Below are 14154 nucleotides of genomic sequence, written 5' to 3'. Positions count from 1 at the left end.
TTGAATGGATAATAATGGAAAATGTTGAAATGTGATGTGTAACCCCGGGTAGTAGGCAGTGGCGTTGTCCACTTGCTCCGGGTATGTGATGCAAATGCATATTTATTTGCATTATTAGTTAGTTAGTTTAGTTAGTTTTAGCTTAATTTCACTCATTTTCTCTAAATAAACAAGTCCTTTTAGTTTTGTTTCCATGCAGAGAGTACTTAGGAATGTTGATTCTAGCCAAATTCATGCACATGATTTAAGGAATGCTATGAATGAGTATGAATGAATCTCATGAAATTATGCATGAATTGGTAAGACTTTGAAGCTATTTCCCTTGTTGATGATAGGTGATGAAACAAGGATGCATGGAAGCAAGAATGATGCAAGCTGGGCAAGAAGTTGGCGTTGCCAACTTGGACATAAGGGGCGTTGTTCTTGGCAACGCCAGGAAGAGGAGTTGGCGTTGCCAACTTGGAGGATAAGGGGCGTTATTCTTGGCAACGCCAGGCAACCTTGGAAGCAAAGTTGGCGTTGCCAACTCTAGAACCAAGTTGCCAACGCCACACACAAGCCACAAGCAAGCAAGCTTGACCCTGGATGAAGAGCTGGCGTTGCCAACTCTAGAACCAAGTTGCCAACGCCCACACAAGCAAGGAACTTGAGCCATGAAGGAGTGTCGAGGGCGTTGCCAACGCCAAGAACCATGGGCGTTGTTGAAGGCAACGCCACACACACAAGCTTGGCCCTGGATGAAGTGAAGCACGTTGCCAACTTGAGGAGGGCGTTGCCAACGCCCAACACAAGGCAAGCTTGGCCTTGGAGGCAACCAAGGAGCAAAGTTGGCGTTGCCAACTTGAGATCCACGTTGCCAACGCCACAACACAAGCAAGCTTGGCCCTGGAGGCAACCAAGGAGCAAAGTTGGCGTTGCCAACTTGAGATCCACGTTGCCAACGCCACAACACAAGCAAGCTTGGCCCTGGAGGCAACCAAGGAGCAAAGTTGGCGTTGCCAACTTGAAGCTGGCGTTGCCAACGCCACACACAAGCAAGGCAAGCTTGGCCCTGGAAGAAGCAAAGTTGGCGTTGCCAACTTGAGGAGGGCGTTGCCAACGCCACACACAAGCAAATTTTGGCACCAAGTCTTGGCGCACCAACCAGGTTGCCAACGCCCAATGGCGCACCAACCAGGTTGCCAAACGCCCAATGGCGCACCAACCACGTTACAAACGCCCATCAGCCCACCAACCGCGTTGCAAACGCCCATCAGCCCACCATCCGCGTTGCCAACGCCAATGCTAAAGAGAAGGATTACTACTCAACAACAACGCCAAATTGTGGTGCACGTTGCTAACTTGAAATGTATGGGCGTTATTCACAACAACTCCAACAAGGCAGCCTGACCATGTTCTCTTCAATGGAAGATATCTTGAGCTACAGAGATCCAAATTGAGTGCTTCCAGTTGCATTGGAAAGCTGACATTCAGAGCTTTCCAACCATATATAATAGTCTATAGTGGAGCACAAAATTGAAGCCAAACCAGAGTCATCTTTAGGCCCTAAAAACAAGAACATGAAGTGAAATTCAAGAAGGCTAGAGACTAGCCTTGGAGTGTGGTTCGAGCACGTTGCCAACGTGCCAGAAGGAAGGCGTGTTTTGCAACAACGCCAGCCCCAAGTCCTTGCCTTGGGAGAGTAAGGCACGGGCACGTTGCCAACTTGGGGTTGAAGGTGCGTTATTCACAACAACTTGGCAACAACTTGGCAGCTTGACCTTACCTTCTTTGAGGAACCATAACTTGAGCTAGGAAAGTCCAATTGAGGTGATTCCAGTGGCATTAGAAAATAGACATCAAGAGCTTTCCAATGATGTATAGTAGTCCATATTGAAGCAGAAGGTTGACACTCAAATTCTGGGCTACATTTAGCATGAAAGTAGAGCTAAGAAGAGGAGAAGCAAGTTGTTGGCAACAACTTGGGCTAGCAACGCCCAAGTCTCATACTTCACTTCCAGGAAAATGTCTTGCACGTTGCCAACGTGCATTTGGCCTGGAGTTAGTGCCAATAACGCCAAGCCAATGGGCCAGAATCATGAGGAATGAACTCTTCCTTTCCAAGTCTAGCAACACTTCCAATTGAGCCAAGAATTGAACAATGAGAAAGCCCACATTGCTAGCCCCAAATTGAAGATCTCTGAAGGAGTTTTAGAGTAGTATAAATAGAAGAGATTGATGTACTTGTAGGAGACTTTTTACACTTTTTGGAATACTTTTGAACACTTAGATTTATTTCACTTCTAGCACTTTTACTTGGCTTATTGTGAGAACTTCTGGGTACTCTCCCGGAAAGCTCATCTTTGGTTTTCTATTGGAATTTTTCTTCTTCATCTTCAAGTTTTAAGCACTTCCTTCTTCTTCTTCTTCTTCTTCTTCTTCTTCCTTTATACTTAGTTTAATTTTGATTTATGGCAATTGTTGTTGAAATTGGAGCAATGAATCACTAAAACCCCATTCATTAGGGGGAAGAGCTCTGCTAGTTACAATGGATTGATGAACTCCTCTTTTCTCCTCAATTCTAGTGGTTGATCTAAAGAGGAAACTCTTGATCTTCAAAGATTCAACCACCATCGAGAGAGGGGTTAATCTATATGAATTATGTGGTGAGATTGAGGAATGAGCCACATAATTCAATTTAGAGTTCATCCTTTCATGATTTCCTTAATCAATACACCTTGGTTAGTATGTGAGATGTAACTCTCCATGGTTGAGATTCTGGGAATTGTGTGGCTGGATTAGATTTAAGCTTCATCTCTTCTCATGAACAATTAGATCACGAGAGTGGCAATTGGCTATGTTGAGAGAGATTGAATCACCAAGAGATTGGGGTTCAATCAACCACTTGCCATGGATCTATACACATGATTGAGGAAGATTTGACTAACATCAATTCATGAAAATTAGCATCTCTGATCCCTAATGATCCTCTCTATCATTAATTCTCATTTCTCTTGCTCTAGTTATTTGATTACCCATTTCCCAATCCCCTTCTACACTCTTGCAATTTATTATTCTTGTTATTTACATTCTGTTTCTTTATTTCTTGCTATTTACTCTTATGCTCTTTAGAATTCAGCACTTTATTTTATTGCAATTTACTTTTGATGTCATTTAAGTTTTTTGCAATTTAAGTTTCAGTTGTCTACTTTCCTTTTATTTCTATCTTCTAGTTCTTTCATTCCTTGCCATTTACATTCTTGCAATTATGTTCAAAAATCAAAATGCTCATGAAATCAAAACTATGTTCGCTTAACTAAATCCACCTTTTAACTAAAGTTGCTTAATCTACCAATCCTCGTGGGATCGACCTCACTCTTAGTGAGTTTTATTACTTGATACGACCCGGTATACTTGCCGGTCATACGTGAAATCAAATTTTTACGTATCAGTATGAGACGGAAAGGGATGTTTATGATAAATGAGTTAATTATGGAGTTTTGAATGAATGTAACTCTGATACCTGGGTAGTAGTAAGGGTTGGGGTTCGTTCCACTTGCTCCAGGTTAATGTTTGAGATTTGATAACAATGAGGATTGATAATTTGAATTGAGATTGAATGAATATATGCTTAAGATACCTGGGCAGTAGCAAGGGTTGTGGTTCGTCCCGCTTGCTCCGGGTCAATGCTTTTGAGATACCTGGGCAGTAGCAAGGGTTGTGGTTCGTCCCGCTTGCTCCGGGTTAATGTTTAAGATACCTGGGCAGTAGCAAGGGTTGTGGTTCGTCCCACTTGCTCCAGGTCAGAGATTGTGACGCCTGGGTAGTAGCCGCAGTAGTGGTTTTTCCACTGGCTCCAGGTTGAGCTGTTAAACACCCGCCTGGGTAGTAGCCGCAGTAGTGGTTGTTCCACTGGCTCTGGGCTGAGCGCGTAGTAGCAAGGGGGTTGTAGCTCAAACCTACTTGCTCCGCAAGGGGTGTTCCTGTCCATGGTTAGCTACCAGGACGTGTCGGGTTGGCTATATAACCGACAGATGATATCATCAGCCATAGGGCAGGCATACATCATTTGCATATGTTTGAATTGTTTGGGTTTGCCTATTTGTTTTGGATTTCTATATCATATATGCTATGTTACCTGATTACATGCTACTTGTTCTACTTGTACCTTATTTGTATATTACTTGTCTGTATTGCTTGTGTTTGTACAACTGAGAGATCCCTCATGATGGTGTTGGTGGATGTTGGGGGCTGTTCTTGATGAGATGAATTGATAATGCGATTGCATAATGATGATAATTTTCGAATGAGATCATTTGAGCCCCCTGGGTAGACGCAGTGATGTGATTTCACTAGCTCCAGGCGAGGGTATGATGTATTGATATAGAGTTGCTGAGGCAGAACAACTGGTGATGGTTTTGCTTATGATTCTGAATCTGATTCGTGGAAGAATCAGCGAGTTGGAAAACATGTGTAACATGAAATAGATTTAGTATCCCCTTACGATAGATGCCTATTTATGGATTAGTGAGAATCTAGGCTGGATACTTGGTGAAAAGGAGTTTAGGATGCTTAGTGAGTTTTTATTGCAGTGCATTGTATTTATTTGGCACTTTTACCGTACTGGGAACCCATGGGCCCGGGGTTCTCATTCCGTATATATCTCTTGTTTTTCAGATACAGGTTTAGGTGCTCGGAAGTGAGCTGTGGTTCGTCTGAGAGACGGCGAAGATATTTATTTTCTCTACTTGTATTTTGCTTAGAATCTCTCCACCTTTGTTTTGAAAGGATTATATTATGTGTTGAACTCTTTTGGAACTTGCCTATAGAGGCTCTTATGCTTCCTTTGGGAGAGATTAGGATGTACTGTTGTCAACTACTTTCATACTGTACCCTAGCCGGCCTAAACTTCGCGGGTCGCGACTAGTGGCTATTACTTATGTTATATATATCTATCTGTTATCTATCTCTCAATCTCCTTTATGCCCTGTCCGTATATCGCTTTCGGCTTCACGTTTTATCTTTTCGTTGTCGAAACGTGAGTGATACGTCTTCGCGATTTTATTTCTACTCTTTTCAGGCTTCTCGATTAATACTCCTTTCGAAATTACCTATATTTATATATTAAAAATCCACCTGAGAGTCGTACCACCGTAATATCATCGACTTATGACTCGAGCATAAGGATTTGAATATTAGGGTGTTACAAAATGAGCACCTGGAGAACATAAGGAAACACTTAGAACCATCAAACAGTAAAAATCAATTTGTGAGAGAGGAAGTCAAAAAACAAGAACAAAAGGTCCTTGTGTCAAGTGAAATTGCAATGAAAGATGAGGAACATGAGCCAAGGATTTTATATTCACAAAAGCCACTTAAGGTGACAAAGAAACATGAACACTCACAACCCTCACAGATTTCCCTTGAATCTGTGATCAAAAAATATGAAGAGGAGATGAAGAAATCTTGGGAAGAACAACAAACCTCCTCCATAAAAGAACTATTAAGTCAAATGTTGGGTGCAAAGAAAGGAGTGGAGGAGCAAGAAAGTAAGGAAGTCATTCCAGAACACTCAAGTGAAGCAGAGAAGTACATAGAAGAAAAGCTCATGGAACCACCAATTCAAAAAGCTCTGGATGAATCCAAAGAAGTGAAGGCAACTAGCAAGAACACCAATTCTTTCCCTAATCCAGCAAGCAAGATCAATCAAGCCATTTGCAAAAGGAAGCTTGCTGAGGAAAGGCCAAGACAATGGACACTAGCTGAATCTTTCCCTCCTTTGAGGTCATTCCTCTTAACAAATTGGAAGAAGAGGAAGAAAGTGAAGAACAGGTAGACCGTAGGTACATTTCTTCTCCTTGTTTTGTTTAAATTTCAATAAATTGGCATATGGTTACATTCTAAGTTTGGTGTTGCCTTGCAACAAATTGTTTTTGATCTTTTTGGATGATTGCATCAAATCAAAAATGAAAGTGACACACCAAGATTCTAAGTTTGGTGTGCCACTTATTTTCTATGCAATTCATTCAAGCAACACTACTTGTCTGCATAATCATAATGCCTCAGCAGTTTTATTTTTCTCTTTTAATTTGACACTTTTTCATTCTACTTTCTTTAGTCATTTTTCTATTTTAAAATGCTTTCATTTCAGTTTGCTTATTTACTGTGTTTGTTAAGACATTACCAAGAGAGCTTTATTCATGACAGATTCTTGGCTTCGTGATTGTACTTAACAAATAACAGTTTCACTTGCTTAGTTTTAATTCAAATAAATTGACATATGATTGCATTCTAAGTTTGGTGTTGCTATGCAACAAAATTTGGTTCAAATTCTTACAAGATACTTGCATTAATTCCAAGTGAAAGTGTCACATTAAGTTTGGTGTGCCACTTATCTTTTATGCAATGTATTGTGCTCACCTTCTTAAGTTTGCAATCACAATGTCTCTGTCTCTTGTGCCTTGATTATTATCTTTAATTTTGCTTGTTTAGAACACATGTACTACTAACTTTTCCTTGTGTAAGACATTCATGATCCATCTTAGCCCCATAGCCATTGTTCTAATTGTTGCTTGAGGATGAGCAAGCATTCTGAGTTTGGCAAGGGAAAGAGGAAGAATAGAGGAAAAAGGACAACAATAATGAAGATGAACTACAAGGTTGTAGAGTTCCTTTTCTTCTCATTTGTTTACAGCACTTAAATTGCATGATTGTCTTTATCTTTTCTGTTTACATGTGTGTATGAATAAAGCATAGCTTGAATCTTAATTTGTAACATGTTGCTGTGGCATTATGACTACCAACTTGAGTTTTATGAGTTTAAAAGCAATAAAGCATCATGATCATAAACAAACAAGGAATTAAAGAAGATTTTAGCATGTGCATACAAGTATTGGATAGCTAGTATGATTAATTCTTGCTCAATTGCATTGGATTTTATTTAATTGAAGTTTTCATCTAGTACATTTTGTGAAATCTTTTGAAATCATGAAAACCTTGAAGAAGCAAATACAATTAAAGCAAAAAAAAGAAAAAGGGAAAGAATGAGAAAGCTGAAGGCTCTGAGTACCAATGGCAATTTATTTGCTAAGTACTTGTGGTGTTTATGTATCAAGCCAAATGCTTGAAAACAAAACACTTAGAAGTCAAGGTTAGGCTCAAAGTGCAAAAGCACTCCCTCAAAGCTCAAGGCTCTGAGCATCAATGATTAGAGAGTTAAGAAAAGAAACAAATGAGCTTAATGAAGTCCTCTAATTAAATGCTTGTGGTGCTTATGTATCAAGTGGTAATACTTGAAAACAAAGCATTTAGAAGTCGTAGCTTTGTTATCAACTCATGGGGCAAAGCACCTAAAAGGAGAAGCTAATAAGAAAATCAAAAGCTTGTTTCAAGGAAGAAATATAAGAGAAAGATTTCATAAATTGAGATAGATAGAAGCATCAATCATTTACATCTCTTTTGTGATTGTAGCATGCTTAGAAAACTAGCTAACCATGAACATTGAGTTGCTATTCTTCTTACCTTGGATTGTCAATCTTTAATGCATGATTCTTTTCTTGCTTGAGGACAAGCAAGGTTTAAGTTTGGTGTTGTGATGACATGTCACCATGTCATGTTTTTCTATGCTTTTTCATACAAGAAATAGATGATTTGTGCTTAAATATTGAATGCTTTTGTGCTTAAATGGTATATTTTCTTGATCTTTTAATTTTATAAATCTTGTAGGAAATAAGAAGAAAAAGAAGCAAAGAAGCACAAAATAAGCTAAAAAGGAGAAAAAAAGAACTTTGGGAAACACTTTGAAGTTGGAGCACACTATGGAGGCTTAGGCCACGCTTTTAAAAGCGTGGCCCATGACCAAATTAAAGAAAAAAAGGCAATCAGCATACAATGCTGCGCTCACTTAGTGAGCTGAGCATTACCCTGATGCAATTTCCAACGATGTATGGCAATCCATATTTGGCATGAAATTGAGGCACGAGTGAAATGCATCTTTAAGGGCCAAAAACAAGCAAAAATAGACCAAAGTGCAACCACCAAGATTCGAAGAGGGAGCCTCACTTCAAGGCAAAAAGGCACTTCTAATAGCGCTCACTTGGAGAGCACAGTGCTCACTTGGTGAGCATTGTCATGCTCTCTTCAAGAAAATGCAAGAAAAATTGCTCCCCAAATGCTTCCACCAAGGCTTGAACACGGATACCTCACTAAGGAAGCAAGGATGCTGCGCTCAACTTGTGAGCTGAGCACTCCCCTGGTGCCTACCCTCCCCAACATTGCACGCTACAAGGGAACCCACACACAAGGCCTCAATGCTCAGCTCAACTTGTGAGCTGAGCATCCTCCTGGAAGCAAATTTTCACATGGGCCAAAAATTCAATAAAAATCCAATTTAATTCAATTCTTCTCCAAATTGAATCAAGGCCAACCAAACCCATTTCTCCTCAAATCCAAAGCAATCAAAGCCCACATCATCACTCAAAGGCACAAGAACAAGCTAGAATTAAGATTTTCATTTAATTTGTTTTTAATTTCATTTTCATTTCAAAGCCTATATAAAGGTATCAATTCCATCTCATTAGGGAGCCCCATTTAGAGAATATTGGAGGGCAGCTCCATTAGAATAGCTCTCTCTTTTTAAGTTTTCTTTTGAAGTTTGGATTGAGATTGAAGGAATTCTGTTTCAATCATTGATCTAAATTTCACCTTTGTTCTTCTTCTGCAATATTCTAAAAATCAAGGAATTGGATTTAAACTTCACTTGCTGTTTCATTTACAATTTTTCTACAAATCATTTTCTGTTTGATCAATTGAGATCCAGATCTGCTTCCTGAGATCATTGCTTTTCTTGGATCCTCAAATTCCCTTTCTGCAATTTTTCATTAGAGCTGCTATGATCTTGATTTACTTTTCTGCAATTGTTTCTTTGTTGGATCAAGGAAGGATTTGAGATCCAGACTTGTTTTCTAGTCTCTTCCACTCCTGAGATCTTCAACATCCTTTTAATTGATGCAAATTAAGCATCAGTTTTTCTGTTTTCATTCTTCAAGCATTTTTGCTTTTCTGTTTAAGATTTATTGCAATTCAATTCATCTTTTTAGTTCTTTTGTTTGTTGCAATCTGCTTCTGCCTGTTCAATTCCTGCAATCCTAGTTCCCAACCCCTTTACATTTGATGCAATTTACATTTCTTGTCATTTAAGTTTCTGCAATTTACATTTCTTGCTCTTTAAGTTACTTGCCAATTTACATTCTGCAACTTTAAATTCATTGCCATTTACTTTCTGTTGGCTACAATTTTGCACAATTCACTTCAATGTTAGCTTGACTAAACTAATCACCCACTAAAGTTGCTTGATCCATCAATCCCTGTGGGATCGACCTCACTCTAAGTGAGTTTTACTACTTGATACGACCCGGTACACTTGCCGGTGAGTTTTAGGTGTTTTGGAAATTTGTTTTTCCACAAAAATACCATCAGGATGCATCTATAGATTATGTCATCCGAGTATCTCTTGAATAGGCATGGATCATCCCATAAAAAGTAGTGTGCATCATCAATCAATTTCTTTTTTTGGTGCCAGTTGAGCTCTTTTGGAATGATTTTTCCAACCTTGTAGTTTTTATATCCGCAAACCATGGCACCATGTGCATTGCAAAGTGTATTTTATCTAGGAATCCTTCATTAACAAGGGGAGGGGTTTCTTAATTTACCTCAGGTTCAATCTTGGATAGGTGGTTAGCTACTTGATTCTCTGAACCTTTTCTATCTCGAATTTTAATGTCAAATTCTTGAAAAAGAAGCACCCATCTTATCAATCTTGGCTTAGCATCCTGTTGGAACATTAAATACTTAAGAGCAGAATGGTCAGTGTAAACAATTACGTTTGATGCGATTAAATATGATCTAACTTTATCAAAAGCAAAAACTATTACTATAGAAGGCATGGCACTCCATGGGTGGAGTTGCACGCCATCCTCCCTTAAAAAACATAAAGTGTAAACATGGCACTTCACCAATCTCCTACAAAAACATAAAGTACTCAAAGTAATATTGACCAAAACACAAGGAATTTAGAAAAAGATCACTTACTTTATTAAGAGAAATGACAAGCAAAACTATTAAAAGATGCTCATGCATCAAACAATACGAGTGTTAACAATGATCTAAAGTTGCACTTTTAAAAAAGTAGCCTAGCTGTTGTTTTTAGCAATTTATCTAGGAATTTAAAAGTAAATAAGGAAGGAAAATCATGAATATACTAAAGAATCCAAAACTATAAACCTTTCGTGACTCTTCAAGAAATGTATAGCTTGGCAATGTTTTTCGTCTTGACACCAATGACACGGTTCTTGATAAACAACTATTTTATGCTTTATATTGTGTTTAATTGAGTGGTTTTTATCAGCTTTTCACCCACTTATTCATATGATTTGCATGGTTTTACAATTTCTTCCTGGATTTATTCTATGATTGAAAACTTGCTTCCTAAAGCTTTAAAATTATGTATTTTAATCCCCCGTTATACCATTCGATACCGTGATCCGTGTGTTAAGTGTTTCAGGCTTTATAGGGCAGGAATGGCTTAGAAAATGGAAAGGAAGCTTGCAAAAAGGGAAGGAGCATAAGAAATAAAGGAGACAACCAGCGAACAGCGACGTGCACGCATGGCTGACGCGTGCGCGTGATTTGGACAAAATCATAGCGACGCGTGCGCGTGCTTGACGCGTACGCGTAGATTGGAGTTCGCGCAAACGATGCGAGCGTGTGCCTGACGCGCACGCATGGAGGGGAAATCGTCAAACGACGCGTACGTGTGACCGACACGTACGGTGACAAGCGCGATCTGCAGAATTAACATAAATCACTGGGAGCAATTTCAGGCATTGTTTTGACCTAGTTTTCGGCCCAGAAACACAGAATAAAGCCAAGAAACATGCAGAGACTCAATAAGACAAGAATACAACATTCATAATTCACAATTTTAGTTTTAGATGTAGTTTCTAGAGAGAGAGGTTCTCTCCTCTCTCTTAGGTTTTAGGATTAGGATTTCTTTTAGTCATTAGGATTGTTTCTTCATACCAGGTCCAATATTCCTTTATTTTGATTTCTCTTCTACTTTTAGATACTATAATGCTTTTATTTATTAATGACTTATGTTGCCAAATTGGCTTATGAACTTTTCCATATTAGATTTGATTTCTTTTATTAATGCAATTTGAGGTATTTCAGATATATGATTTTTATTTAGCTTTCTATATTCTTGACTTTGGTTGAGTAATTAGAGACTCTTGAGTTATCAAACTCTTTTGTTGATTGATAATTGGAATTTGCTAATTGACTTGAATTCCACTAACTCTAGTATTTCTTTGGGAATTGACTAGGACTTGAGGATTCATATTGATTTATCCACTTGACTTACCTTCATAGTTAGAGGTTGATTAAATGGGAGCAACGAGCAATTCTCATCACAATTGATAAGGATAACTAGGATAGGACTTCTAATTAATCTTCTTCCGGTCAAGATCTTTATTTAAATTACATAAATTCTCTTATTTATTTTTCTGTTTCTCAAATTCAAAATTTCTCGAAAAACCTCTGACAAATAAGCTGCACTCTTTTGTCAACTCGTTGGGAGATGACCTGGGATTCGTACTCCCAGTATTTTTATTCTAATTTTGTGACAACCCTTTTAAATTGATAAGTGGATTTTCACTGGTTAAGAACTGTACTTGCAACGTATTTATTCCATTTAATTCTTAATCGGTCAATTTCCGCCTCCGTCAGTTCTCCTTGCCAACACTATACAGGACAAACCCAGATAATATATCCTCTTCTTCAATACCAGATAACTTAATCCATAAATTTTCACCAAGTCATGCATGCCTAACCCAATTTTTGTAAATGAATACAGCAATAACTTTAGCTTGTGATGATGCGGATTTTATAAAACTACAAATGATTGGCAAGTGCACTGATTCGTACCAAGTAATACCACGGGAGTGGGTTATCATTCCCACAAGGATTAACAGAATAAGAAAATAATGATCAATTGATTAATCTAGTTAGGCAATCAAAATTAAGGGTTTCAAGAGCAATTGAAATGGGGAATAAACAAAAGCAAGTTGTGAATAATTGAGAAAATAATATGATTCAAAAGAGTTAATATTTCATAGATGTTGAGACTTCTAGAAAAATACTTTTCACTCTCCACTTTGATTATGCAAAGATGTATCTATGGCAAATCATTAGTAATCAAACTCCAATTCCTTGGTAATTCAATTTCTCTAATCCTAATAAATAATCGATTCCTTCATTAATTGATTGTGATAAGAGATTAGGCACGTTCACCGATTTAAAAACTACACAATTCTCAAGAACCAAACTTGACTGATTCGATGTCACTTATCAAGTCCAAGCTTAAAACCTAAGAACCATGAGAAAAATTTTTCAAGCTTAATTTAGTTAATTAATTTTTTCAAGATATTAAGAGAATTCAAGTGAGATTAGAATTGTTTTCCAACACATTCAAATCTTTTGGATAAACAACGAAAACTTTTTCTTAAGAAAAACATCAATGGTTTACTCAAATGTAGAAAAGCTATAACACTAGTCGATAGGAATCAACAGAGCTCCTAACCTTAACCGAGGAGATTAGTGACTCATGCTAAGCTTTAAAAACACAAAACAGAGTATGAAAAATGGTAAAAAGGTCCGAGTGTCAATATTAAAGTTTTCTGGACTCCTTATATACTAAGACCAAAAACAAAACCTAAGAATTAAATGCAAAGTTCATTAAAACAAAATCAAAATCAAATATTTTGTAATCAACCTTCAATTCTTCTATTGATTTCAGGTTCATGACGTGATGACTTAATCCTTGAATTGGTGCTTCCATGTGGGCCTGAGGAGAGCTTTCTTTCAGTATGTCATTCTTAGGCCTTAGGACGTGTGGCACGCCCATTCACTGGCATGTTGCACTCCACTCTATTTCAAGCCCCTGAAGCATCAATCCTGGCGTGTGGTACACTTAAGACCTGATGTGTCGCACGCCAACTCTTCTATGGAATCCTTTATCGAAGGCTTGCAACCCTGGGAGCCAATTTTTGGGCATGTGAGACTCCCACTTCCTTGGCATGTTGCATGTCCATTTCTTGCTTGATTTGCCTTGAGTTTGAGCCTCTGAAAAGTTGGCCCATCGTGCCACGCTCATGACTTGGCATGTAGCATGCCATCTTCTTAAATTGTCTTGAATTTCCTTCTTTACTGGCGTGTGGCACACCACTTCCGCAGAGTGTTACACGCCCACTTAACTGACCATTTTTCACCATCAAAGATGTGTTAAACTGACACACCCGTTGAATCTGGCATGTTGCACGCTACCACGAAGGCATCCTGGGATAGAGATGCCACACGCCCATATAGTTGGTGTATTGCACGCCCACTTTGTGCACAAAATTTGGCCCAGCGTGCCATGCCCTCATGTTGGCGTGTGACATGCCAAGTCCTCTACTTAAGGGCGTATGGGCATGTAGCATGCCCTCCTGTCTGGCGTGTTGCACGCCAGTTCTCTGTTTCCTAAAGGGTGCTTTCCTAGTTGATTTCCTTTGCTTGTGCTTTGCTTCTCTTTTGCTGTCATTCTTCTACAATGAACAAGAAATCAAAGCACTCAAAATACTAATTGAATAACCTTAATAATCATATAATTACCAAGGAAAAATCATTAATTTTCTATAAGAAACACCGAAAAAGTACTTAATTGATCCTGCAAAATTAGTGCACCGATGTCAGATCTTGCTTTAAGCAAAAAACTAAAATATATTTTAAAATAAAAAGAGAGATAAAAAAACAACATAAAGATAAAGCTCACAACACCCTAATATATTTAAATAACCTTATTTGGCATGACCAACAAGGAATCTCCCTCTTAGACACTACCAAATTTCACTTTTCCCATAACGACAGTTTCCATGTCTTTGAATTTATCAAGTATAGACATCCTATAGACTATAGAGTGAATAGTAAAAATTTTACTAAAGCTGAAAATTTGAAATAAAATTAGAAACCTACAACGAAATTTAGAAGGGGGAATAGATAAATAATATTCTCAGAAATATATTACCTAAAAGGTCCTTTGGGATCCCATAAAGAAACTTGAATAGCATCAAGCACTTCAAA

The sequence above is a fragment of the Arachis stenosperma genome, chromosome 4 (assembly GCF_014773155.1).
Source record: "Arachis stenosperma cultivar V10309 chromosome 4, arast.V10309.gnm1.PFL2, whole genome shotgun sequence".
In the NCBI taxonomy this organism is placed as follows: domain Eukaryota; kingdom Viridiplantae; phylum Streptophyta; class Magnoliopsida; order Fabales; family Fabaceae; genus Arachis; species Arachis stenosperma.
Note: the sequence above shows the minus strand (reverse complement) of the source record.